Genomic DNA, 13205 nt, shown 5'->3' with positions numbered 1-13205 from the left:
AAGACAAATGTCAAGGTGCCTACCCGATAGCTTCAGTGCCTACCAACAGCTTCAGTCTCCCCCTTTTCTACCAAGTTTGGAGGTAGAGGGAACCTTAAATTACAATTCCAGTACTCCTTCTCTCAATTTTAGGTCTTGTTCAGGACTCTCCTCTCTCTAGGTGTCTGAAGACCATCACTCTGTAAAACCTTCATGGAAGAATGCTTGATGTAAAGTGTGGGCAGAACTGAGGCCTGTGGGCTCAATAAAGTGCTCATCTGCTTTCTCAGGAGGCTGTTTCAGTCATCAGACCTAGAAAAGTAAGGAGGACCAACCAAAGCCTGAAGAGGGTGTGAAGTTTTGCCTTTAGCTACAATGTCATCAGGAAGTTACAAAGGTAATACCATGGAAGGGAGTGGTGGTGGTGGCAATTTGTTACTTTGAGCATGACAGAGTTACTTTGAGCATGATAGAGAAGGTAAAGAGAATCCCCAATTTTGCCACACTGTATCAATATTTTCAGAAGATAACTAATAAAGCAGGAGTGAGTAGACTAACAATCCCTTGGACCTTGGAAGGAATCTTTGGCTCATTAAAGAAGAGAAGGAAGAGGTGCTCTTGAAGTAGGAATAAGCTAGCCCAGAAGAGAAGTTGCCTCCCTTTCTTTCCCAAAGCCCCACCCCAGTGCCCAGCAACAGAACCTTCATGGAGAAAATCATGGTATTTGGCAAATATCCACACATGAGTGAACAACAACAAGCTGAGATGTTCCATCAGCTCTCATAAATAACAAGCAAAATCTAGAACAATGGCCTTCCCACCAACCAAAAGCCAGCTTGTTTTCTACTGTACAATGTCTCAAGTTAACCCAGGATAGCAGGGTAGAGAGGTGGATGCATGAGACAGCTTAAAAGCTTTTAATGTTAGTTTCCTTTATAATGAAGCAAATGTAGCCAGTCTCCTGGCCATGTATCTACTAAAGAGTAACAGACTCTGTGTGTTTTGTCTTTCCCAGATGTTTTGTAAAAGCACCTGGATGCCTCCTGGACTCCTAAAACTCTCCTCTGAAAACAATTTGGCATCTACCAACAGTCAGATTGTAGTACATCACACTTCATTCAAGTACAAAGTAAATGAAATATTCAGAGCTACTGGAAACTTGCAGTGGTCTAAACGAAGTAAGGGAGAGGGGGAGAGAAAGACAGAGAGAGAGACAGAGAGAGACAAAGTACTGACCTAACTCTGTAAAGCCAAGTTTGACATTCATATTTTTGTAGGGCTTAATAACCAAGTCCTTCTGCTGACAGATGAGATTTCTTGAGAGGTTTATTCTTAAGTCAGAATCCATGAATAATCTATTTAAGTAAGTATTCTCATTTACAAAGTAGCTTCTACTTTTACATCCATTGAAAATGTAACAATCAGCAAGTCTGACTTACTTCTCTATGCATCTATCTTTCTAAATGTCCCCAAGTTAAAATGCCTCAGTAGCTCTAACTGCATATTGGATCAAATTAAAATTCATTAGCACAACATTCAAAGCTTTTTAATATTTAAACCAAGCTAGCTATTTCAAGTCTGGCATTTGCCAACCCTTCCTTTACTATTATCTTAAAAACACCCTCAATAATGCTGTTCCCTGGGCAGGCTTTGCCACATGAGTCCTCCATATCTCTGCACAGCTCTCTGTAGCCTTCACTCTGCTTCTTTAACATTCTAATTAACCTCTCCCCAAAACCTGTCTCCCACCATGACCTAGACAAGTTATCACTAAACCACTATTATAGAAACTTTATTTTTAAAGTGGATGGGCTTTTGCTTCACAAAATAAAATCAGATGCATTTACATACACACACCTTTTACAATATACAGAACACAGCAGGATGGGGGAAAGATTATAAAATCTCAGGATAGATGACAGTTTCAACTTCATAACTTGATTTTAATAAAAACTTGGTTTGTTTATTCTTATTTTTTCTATTTTTCGTGTGTGTGTAGGGGGGTAAACAAGGGTAAACATTTAGGATGCACTTTTTTAAACTCTAGGTACAACTTACTGTAGTGTTGGCAACTTGTGCAGGGATGCCTTTCCATCCAATTTCGATGGATCTCTCATCAGTACTTTTCCCTTCTTTTTTTCTGAAAAGTTTAGTATAAGGGTATTATTGTTGTTGTTGTTTTCTTTATGACAAATATTTGGCACATACTATGTGCTCCTTAAATGTCTATTAAATTAACTGTAATACAAATGGTTCTGTGTGTGGAAGTCAAGCTAATGCAGATTTGTCTCAGCTTGAGTTTGGTCTTTGCAGTAAAAACAAGTAGTATGGCTGTGTATTCTGTACCCATGCAAGTTTCTGCAGCTCAGGAACCATGTTAAGATCCTCCCTACCCATGGTTCTACCAGCAACAGAATAGGGTTGCAGCTTCTCTCCTCTGAGTTATATTCACCCCTCCTTTCAAAGTATACTCCTCCATTGAAAGTATACACTGCATCATGTGCAGCCTGCATCAGATTTTATAATCCCAGAATATCATCTTCCTTTTGGAGTACAGATATAAATATTAGACAGCACATTTTAAATGAGAAACAATATACCTGAACTTATGTTAAATTATATCAAAAAGGAACGTATTCATTCATATCCCTAAAAGCTGACTCAGGTAAAGCGGGATCCTATGGTGTAGTGGTGGCACTGTCAACCTCTCCTCTTCTTTTCTTACTACTCAGTCTTCCTCATGCTTCCCTGCCTCTATGTCCTGCACACATTAGGGCTTGAAAAATATAGCTACCAGGAGCCCTAAAGACAACTGGCTTTTCCTTCCTCCTCCTACAAGGAAAAGAAGAAAACAATAGTCCTCACATTGCTAAAGATTGATTGCCATCATATTATTTAAGATACCTGCTCATTCATGAACTAATGTCAACACAGTAAAATCCCATGACTGTTCATAGTCTTGTCTTCTTGTTCTAAAGCTATGGGTAGAGGCAGTGTTCAGAAAATACTTAAGTTCAAGGGTAGAAAACTAGAGTTCTCAGAAAAAAAGCAAAGAGAAATCATTATCAGCAATAGCCATCCTCTGTAGCATACATAGGTGATGAACTCCGGAAGCAGTGCAACTTTGAAACCCTAGGAATTTCACAAATAACACTTATCTGTATTTAAAAATCTCCTCCTTAACCTGAAAAAAAAATATGCTTTAAAAAATTGTTACCCCACTCCCACAAAAGGCAGCAACATTATTCTTCTTAAACAAAGTGGGATTTAAAGATCTCTTCTAGAAAAAGATGGATGATGACGAAGGAGCCTCTCAGGGGCTGACTCAGAACGCAATGATGAATCACAGGCTTGTTGGCTGAACTGTCCGCAGCACTAGAGGGCATCATCTTTCTTCCAGTCTCTAAAGGGGTCAGGAGACTCTCTGTGGCAGTGAGATATGAATGGAAGAGAGTTGTTTGATCCTGATACAGAAGCAATAATTCACTGCCCCACCCCTGGCAAGCTTTCCAAAGAACCTCATTTGAGGCATGAAGACCAACGCTTCTAGTAAAACTGGACAGAATCTGAGAAAATGTTTTAGTAGAGGCCTGATTGAACCTGAAGAATTCAGACTAGCTGTCCATTTAGACTAAAACCACTTGGTAGATAAGTCAAGTGGACTGTCACGATCCAAGAAATGAGTTAAGTTTATAACCTCAAATGGGGAGTAAAACTCACATTTTCTGTTTCATAAGTTTTGGTTAGGTTATTAACTCCATGCCAGCCAGGCTTAGAGGTAACCAAAAACCCTAGCTATTTAGGAGACTAAGGTAGGAGGGTGACAAGTTCCAGGCACACCTGGACTACAGAGAAGGCTCAAGGGCTAATGTTAGATCACAGTAAGACCCTGAATCAAAGTAAGACATCAAAGGGATCATGGGAAGAAACTGCAGATATAGTTCAGATAGAGGGCTACCTAGTCAACTGGAATCTTTAGGTTCAGTGTCCAGTAAAACACACACACACACACACACACACACACTTCACATGACTTGCTTTGAAACAGTACCGAGCAAGCCCGATACAACATCTATCTAAACTATGCCTGACTGTTATGTCTTGCCTTTTTTAACTACTGGAATAATTTTATCTACCACATGAAAACCCTCAGATAGCTTCATGAAGAATACAAGAGTGGATAGACACATGTTCTACCAACCCAGTTAGTTGCCAGTTCTAAGCAAGGACAAATATCCATCTGAGCCTAACCATTATCAATACAGAGCAGAAAGGAACTATTGCAAGTTGAGTTCACCTATATTTATTTTTATTTTTTTCTTTTTAAAATTTTTTGTCTTTTATTGAAAATAGCTTTTTGTCTTATATAATATATCCTGATTACAGTTTCCCCTTCTCAACTCTCCTCCCATCCAGAACAACTTTCTGCCTCTATTAGAAAACAACCAGGTTTCTAGCGATAATAATAAAATATACTATAATAAGATAAAACAAAAACTAATGCACGTGAGTAAGACAAAACAAAGAGAAGTAAGAGAAGTATTCCAACCAATACACCTGTACAACGACTCTCATAGAGTATCAAAAATGGTAGAAGATTTTACAACAAATTAATTCTAGTCCTTTAATTTTATTCAGAATGAAGGCATATCCAATGCAATGCTCAGTTCAGTGGACAAAAATGTATAAAGGAGTTGGATAGACAGGAAATATGTCCCTCCTGAAGACACTGAGGACTGAATTTGATGACCATGAGAACTGCAAAGAATGTCCATTAAAAGTCTTACTTCTCAATACCTCTATAATGCAATTAAGTTTCAAAGGGAATTTAGGAGGGAACATTTAATTGAGGAGCAGTCACTAAAACAAATCTTCTGATTATGCTTTCATGACACACTGAAAGTAGTCAAAAGTCTTAGCACCAGATAGTTGAGTGGAATTGTCCTAGGCTTGGGGATAGAGACCTGAGTGCTTGTTAATGGTGTTAGACTGTTTTCCATGATGAAAGAATTTAGAGATGAAAACTGGTGATGACTACAAAATATGACAGTATTGAACGGCAGGAACTGCATTCTTAAAATGGTTAAAATGCAAATTCATTTGTATTTTAATACAATTTAAAACATGGGCCAACTTCCCTTATCCTGCTGGTTGCAACTGCTGGATCTCATGCCATTTTCAATTCCTTGAACTTCAGCTCATCTTCAGGGATGACTATCCACTGGGTATTTTATGTGCTATGGCCCATGAAATTATAGAATGTGGTTATTTCAGCCCCCATTTAAACTTGGAGAGTAGGGGCTTTCAGTGGTTTTCAAGTTTAAACTGTTAAAGCTTAAATGCATGGAAGATGTGAAGTTCCATTCTAACTCCATTCCATGGTAATTACCTAACATAGACAGTCTTAGTATTCTCCTCTCCCTACAATTACCCTTGCTATAAATTCTTAATCTATCCTAAGCACTAAACCTGAATCCATTTCCTTGAATAATCAGCCTCCTTCCTGTTATTCGCTCAATCCTCTCTCCTCCTCTTCCTCTGGCCCCTTCCTCCTCCTCTCTCTTCCTCCTTTTCTTCTTCCTCCTCCTCCTCATCTTCCTCCTCCTCTTCCATCTTAAGCTTTCTCATTTCTTACATTTTTAATGACTCTTTTATCTGACTTTGACAGTTGCTATATTTTTATACCTTGCTATTCTGATTCTTGGGACTCTGCCTTGTAATGACTTACTGAAATTCCATTTTAGAATTTAAGGTAAAGCTATTATCTTATGATTTCAGACAGGAGCACAGAAATGGAAAGGGTTTCAGGTTCTACTTGCAAGGTTTATTTAAGAACATAAGGCTAACTTTTCTTAAGCTTAATAAAATAAAAGTGGCCTTAAGAATAATATGACTAAAACTGTATCATAAGAATTAAGAAAAACAATGATGACCACTGATATACTGAATAAGAAAGGTAATGGGGTAGAGAAGTTCAATAAAACTAAAGACAGTCATTGCTCAAAAAAGACGCCTAGGGAAGTTTCCCATAAGTGGGGGCCTTTTTTCTTTATAAAAATATCAATTAAAATATAATTATATCATTTCACCCTTCTTTTTCCTTCTAATATATCCCATCTGCCTTCTCACTCCCTCTTAAGTTCATGGCCTCTTTTCTTTATTACCGTTACACACATTCTTATGTGCACAACATACATATATTGCATAATATGCATCATGTGCACTCACATACATAAATATATAAATACAACATGTGGAGTCTGTTTAGCATTGTTTGTATGCATATGACTTCAGGGATGACCATTTGATTCTGAATAATCAATCAGGGTAGTTCATTCCCAGAAAAGAACAATTATCCCTCTCAGCAGTCATTATGTGCCAATAGCTCTTTGTCTAGAGGTGAAGCTTGGTGATACTCCCAGACCCCTGCAGGCTTTTTATTTTTCAAAATCTACTTTAATAAGTGTTCTTAAATGCTTTAACCTCCACTTGTAGCCCATCTACCCCCCACCAGAGGTAGTGGGAAGGAAAGGTTAATAGGGCAAAGGAGGATGTGGACCTGTTTAGAAATAGTTCTTTGGAGGAGATTCCAATCTTTATTGTCAAGATATCAGTAGTTCAGTTCACATGAATCAGCAGTGCTAGCTCAATCTACTCACAAACACCATTCACAAATCAGCAAGACAGTTCAGTCCAGAAGAAGCTGCAAGGCTGTGCCAATCAGCCCAAGTCTGTAGACATGGCAAGAAGCCACCTGCACACCACCAGAAGTTCTTTGGTGCATTTCTCTCTACAAAGTCGCGACAAGTAGTAATCAGTGAAGAAGGCAAGGTAAACCAATGCTATAGCACCGTCAGAGAAACTCTCAGCAAAGCCCAATGAAGATCAGCAACGAGTGGCAAGGAGAACCAATGCTGCCCTGTTGTCCACTGTCTGTTGCATTGTATTTATACACTTTCCAAGCATCATGTGCTCTCTCATGTATCTGGTCTAGCAAAATATCACACTCCCTTTATCCAGGCAGCTTCCAGTAAAACACCACATGTCTGCTCTCAGCAAAATATCCTCCCATGTGTCTACCTTAGCAAAACATCCTCTCATAAGACAGTTTCCAGAAACCATCGCATGACACAACTGAGTCTCCAAAGAAACCAGAAATTTCCACTTCACACCCCATTTCATGATGGCATGTCTATTGGTGTTGTCATCATTCAGGTCTTCTTTTGGCAGTCATATAGTGGAGGTATCATGGGTATAGCCTCCCTGTCATTTCTAGGAGACACAAGCTCACTGTTGACTTCCCAATCCTCTGGCTCTTGCAGTGTTTCCACTCTTCTTCTGCCATGGTCCCTGAGCCTCGGGTGTTCAGAGTTACGTTGCGGATGTCCCCACTGGTGTTAGGCACTCCATGGTCAGTTGTTCTCTGCACTTTGACCCAATCACTTGTGTCTTCTATCACACACTCATACATTCAGATCCTCTTCTTTCTACCTGTCAAAACATGGTCTTCCTGAACCCAGTGTTACACCAGTAGTGTAAAGATCCAAGGAGTCTTTCTAAACTGTAAATCTGACATGAGCTTATTGTCTAGCGTTTATGATCTTTTATCTCTTGGCCTTTATCCAGCCCCTTCCTTTGCACCATCCCTCCTGCTGGCAGAGTGAACAGCAGGTTCCCTTGATTGTCCCTAAAGCCCAGCTAGCCCTCGGTTTATTAGACTAGGTGATTTTTAAGTTGTCAAGTGTCATCTGTCCTCATGCTACCCTATTGGTGACTGGCTTCCCATAAGCTACTTTCAGTAAAGCTGTGGAGTTATCAGAGTGGATCTTGAATAGGAATTTACTACAGACTTAAAATCCTGGCTTCCCCTGGATGTTCACAGCCCTGTTCTGCCCTCTATAACTTGAGGAAAAATGAGTATCATTTCTCTCTTGATTAGCACACAGAATGTCTCCAAATCCAAGTGCAAATTGGTGGCCTTGGAAGAGACAACATGCAATTAGAACATTCAATTATATAGCTGCAGTTTTGCATATTCCAGGCGAGCAATTTAAAATGTCAAATAGCGAGCAGTTTCTTTGTACTCCATAAAAGACTCCTCCTGAGTCCCCCAGACAACTCATTTGCAGAATTGCTAGTAAATCAACATAATTTGTTTTCCCCAAGATTTTGTTCTGCCAGGGAAACCACCTTCAAGAATGCTGAAGCTGTTCCAATTATATCAAATTATTGCATCTCACAATAAGAAACTTCCCTATAATTGGTTGTGCAAATGAGAGAAAGTAACACATATATAATTTAGACAGAGAGGATTATCCTTGAGAGGCAGCCTGACTGTTGCTCCCAAGTTAGTTTAATTTCATCTGTGTTCCCCTTGCTTGGTAAAATCCCTGGATTTGACAATTCAGCAGATATTAGGTTTCCCAGGGGCACACATTTTGCTTGACTGAATTCAAATACTTAATATATAGAACATGTCAAATATTTGCAGAACTTGAGTGGGAAGATACCACGCTTGTGATTGCAAAATAGGAAATGCTTAGTCTTGGATTTTCAGGAAGCAGTTTTCAAGCAGATGTGGATTCAAATCAATAACACTTCATTTCACACACCTGGCACTACCAAAGAAAATTTGATCAGAGCCCAAGGCAAAAGTCTCAGCTTTGTGCTGTTGGTGTACAAATTTGGATATATGCTTAGTCCAAGAATCCTACAGAATCTGCCATTATGCAAAGGAAAATGAACTGAAAGCAAGAAACCTGGCCAAACACATACCTTTCTGATGACTCTTTGATCTCTTAATTCATTCCCCATATGACCCACTCCCTGAAACATAGTATGAGGGTGGAGCTCTATGCAGTAATATACTCATTAGAGTACTTTGAATACATTTTATGAATAATGTTTGGTCCCACATGTTTGCTCTGGATTGGTGGCAGGAACATAGGTGTAAGAAAGGTGAGAGCTCACAGCTGAATCCAGTTTTAAGCTATGAGTCTGTATGAATCTTTTCTCCATTATGTATGAATGGGTATGGAGGAGAGTTAAACATTTATCTCATGCATAAGTTATTAAAACTTAGCCTATTACCCAAAATCCTTATGGCAACCCCAGGCAAGGGTATGTGAGAAACCGAGACAATCACTAGGCCCCTTCTCCTGCGCCTTTATTATTTTTTCTGTAGAAATACTCCTACCACAGTGCTGCTTTCTTCTTTCCAGTATGATGATCCAGTCTCACCAGGATGAGGAGGAGCCAATGTGCTTAAATTTCATATGCTACATAGTGCAGAAGCCAAGAGGACAGCATGTAGACTCAGACAAGTCTGGGTTCAAATCCTGCATCCATCCTTCAGATGTAATTTTTGGCCAGTGAATTGCTTTCTTTAAAACTCAGTTTCTCCATCTGTAAAGTGAAGATGATTGCATCTTTCTATAGAGAATTGATGGAGGACTAAATGTGGTGGTCATAGTATGCCTGCTCCTCAGCAAATGTCTAACAGACAACAGTGATGATTACAACTTAGTCCCTCAGCCTGTGAATGGCTCAAGTTTAGATTTTTACAAAATAGTTTAAAGCCCTCTGTCTTTAGAACTCGAGCCATGTTTTCCCCCATTGCTGCCTAACATCCCGCCATAGGCTGTCTGATCTCCTCATTCTAATGCCACGCTGCTTTTTGCATTTCACCTTTACTACTTATCATCTGACTTTGTCTCCATGGGAAACCCATGCCTCCAATGTACTCGACTAGATCTCTGTCTGACCTTGAATATCTGTTATCAGAGCTCCTTTGTATTCATTCTCCCATCCAGTGACTGCAGCCAGCAGCTGTGAATGAGGTTTCTCCCTTGTCATTCAAACTAGGAGTTAAGAATGCAAAAACAGTGTAACCTGGGTTTAAATAGGAACTGAAAAATAAATCAAAGGAACATTGGGGATACATTAGCAGGACATCTGGTGTATGTGGCACCTAGAGAGTTAAGTCTCCTCCCTTTGGGCCCTCCCCAACTCCTCTAGAAAATCTTTGTACAAAAATACTTTAGTCTGCACATTCTTCTCTGCCGAGCATTGCCATATGGTAGACTTGCGGTACCACAGTATTAACATGAAGGGGATTTTTTTGTTGGGGTTGTTTAACCTCTGAAAGCTCAGACTCATACATATTTTCTTGGGAACCAATTTTCCACTTGTAAAAAGTGGTAGAAAGTGATTTAAGGAAAAGAAAGCACAAATACTTTGACACCTAAATCTGCTTAGTAATTTGTTTGGGGATCTTTGGAGATTGAAGACTAATATGTCGTATCAAAATTATAAGGGCCTTCTGAGGGCCAGGATTTTATATATCAAAACCACAAGACAAAATGGCGCAGTGTGCTCTGACTCTGCAAAGGAAAGCAGATGCAGTTCACACGGGTGGGGGGAGGTGGAGAAAGAAAGGCTCTACAGTGGGTCGGTGACTTGTTTCTTGCTTCAACACAAAGTGGACTGAAATGAGTTGGAGACCTAGACCCAGTAGAGTGCCAGGAGGAAGGGGACTTTTGTTTTCGAATAGCAGTGGCCAGAGTAAGCAGAGGGCCCGTGAACTGCACCTAGATAGACTACCAGCATGAAGCCTGAGCACTTGGGTTTGTTCTCTGTTTCTGCTGTGTAGCCCACCTGTCTCAGAAACCAATGAAGTCTGTTTTCTAAATATATTTTTTGGTCAAGATGGAGGAAGGATTGTGGGAGGGGTGACCAGGAGGTAGGCAGTGAGTGGAATGTAAAGTGAATAAGTAAAAAAAAAAATTAAGTAAAAATAAATAAATAAATAAATAAGAATACTTTCAAAATAAAAAAGAATTTATCAAGATACTTAACATATCCATGGCATTGATATACTATTCACAACAGATAGGAAATTGAATCAGTTTTTCATCAACACACAGATGGGTAAAGAAAATATACACACACACTGTAGACACTATTCAAACATAAAGAAACATGAAATTTTGACATTTGCAAGAAATGAATAAAACTGGGAACTAGTTGAAAGAAGGCAATTAAGACTCAAAATAACAAACTCACCATATTTACTACCATATGCAAATTCTATACTTTAATTATTGTATTTGTATGTATGTGTACTGCTATCACAAAACTGGAAAAGAGACTATAAGATGAAAAAATAGATCTTAATAGTAATAGGATACATGTGATATGAACATAGAAGGAAGATTATTGGGAAGGAAGGGATCTACAGGAAGTGAGCAAGGGATGAGGGAGAAAACTGGGGTTTAGGGAAAGTTCAAGAAAAATACAAGACTCAATAGCAGGGAAACAATGTTGCTGGAAACCAAGCCAACTAACTAGGCAACTGAATTCATGGGTCTTAGAGGAAACCCACAACTTACACTTTATTAAACCATTATAATCACCAATTACATTCTAAATATCTGTCACTATACCCACAGATAAGTGTAGTCCTCAGCCCTCATCAAGGGAATTCCTTTGCCACTGAAGACCATTAAAATAAAATAAAATAAAATAAAAATGTGAAGGTGTAGAGCCCAGTCCCAATGGATACACCTACAACATGGCTCTATCCCCTAAGGCTTGAAGAACACTGCTAAAGAGGAGGTGGAAATATTTTAAGAGCCAGAGGATCAGGGATGTTGCTTTGTGTGCAACTGGATGTCCTAGTAAGGCAAGAAGCTACACCCATAAATTCTCATCACCTAAGCATAAGCTGAGCAGGGAGGGACAACAGCAATGTACACACTAAAGTATATGGGGGAAAGACCACTAGGACTCAACCTTACACAAGGAACTACAGGCAACTAAGTAGTTGCCTAAGTAATGGAGAGTGGGAGAAATAGTCTTCCCCAGAGAACACACCAACAGGTTATTCAACACCAGCTGGCTAGCCTTAAAACATCCAAAACATTATATAGAGTAAGCAGGTTAGGGGGTGTGTGTGTGTGTGTGTGTGTGTGTGTGTGTGTGTGTATGCGTGCGCACGCATGCTATGTGTAATAACAATTAATGAACAAGTAGGTCATGATATTGAAAGAGGACAAGGGGGGTATAGAAGTGTTTGGAGGAAGAAAAGGAAAGAGAGTAAGGATGTAATTATAGTCTCAAAAATAAAACAACTATCTCTTGCAGAAATTCTAACCCGGTTCTCATAGTGATCCTCCATGAAGATGAAAAGCCATCAGTCAGCATTCTCTCAGCACTTCTTTACTGTCACAGAAACAGCATCATTAAGCTCCCATGCTTATCTTCCTATCCAGGCTGTGCATAATTAATTTTGCCCCACAGGGCTATCCCTCTAGCTCATCCCTTTGATAATATCTACTAGCCTAGTCTCTCTTGTGTTCTGCACATTGTAATTTTAAACAGAACTGCAATCTAGAAGCAACGAATTTGGGACCAATTAAAAGGATATTAAGAACATAAAATGGTTTGCATATCATGATTATGATACAACATTTTCTAAAAAACCTCTAAAAAGCACAATTTACCAATATTCAGCATAGAATTCTACAGCTGTATATGAGTCTGTTATGTACAGAGACAGTTGAAATTTCCCATTCTATTAAACACTGTTCTGAAATAGAAAAAGCTTCCTGAAATACGTGCTGTTGTTGTTAAGTGTTATAGCTAGAACTGCTCCTAGAATCCAATGGGATGCAGAGAAAGTTAATTCCTGTGCTGACAACATAGCTACTCTGCCAAGCTACTCTGGCTCTGATGATACCTCTTAGAATATTTACCAGCCTGATCTAAGGACACTTGACATTGCCTGACTTTATCCTTGTAGCCTCCTGCCTGTCCAACAGGGAGGCTTCCCTTTGCTTCCTCCACTGTTCCCTCTTCGTACTTTCTCCCCAGTCAATTCTTTGTTCTCACCCGTTGGTCCATCCCTCCTTCAACTCTTGCAACATTAACCATTAGGTTTCTCAGAGCACTGGTGAGCCATCCTACCTCCCACTGGTGTCTACGGTTTGGATGACTAACTATAAATCAAGAAGCACCCATCTCCCAATTACGAATCTAACAAATGGCTCCTGCTCCACATGCTTTCAAGCTGAACATGTGACAACTCATCACAACTAACACATGCTTGATATGTTCTAGCCTTCTCTTTTTTGTTTGTTTGTAATTTTTTTAAAACTATTATTGCATTATGATGCAAAAAGTTACATGATTTCAATTTATCTGAATTTGTTAACATTTAAAAACAT

The 13205-nt window shown here is 39.3% G+C and overlaps 1 long non-coding RNA gene across 1 annotated transcript; it reads left to right on the top strand.

Annotated features, from left to right (window-relative positions):
- Positions 1 to 276: 276 nt before the first annotated feature.
- Positions 277 to 1137, top strand: LOC116087622. The gene is made up of 2 exons (XR_004117516.1): positions 277 to 376; positions 995 to 1137. It is a non-coding gene; the product is annotated as an uncharacterized LOC116087622 (long non-coding RNA).
- Positions 1138 to 13205: the final 12068 nt, after the last annotated feature.

Source organism: Mastomys coucha, unplaced genomic scaffold (assembly GCF_008632895.1).
Source record: "Mastomys coucha isolate ucsf_1 unplaced genomic scaffold, UCSF_Mcou_1 pScaffold13, whole genome shotgun sequence".
NCBI lineage: Eukaryota > Metazoa > Chordata > Mammalia > Rodentia > Muridae > Mastomys > Mastomys coucha.
Note: the sequence above shows the minus strand (reverse complement) of the source record. Positions and strands in the feature narration are given on the sequence as shown.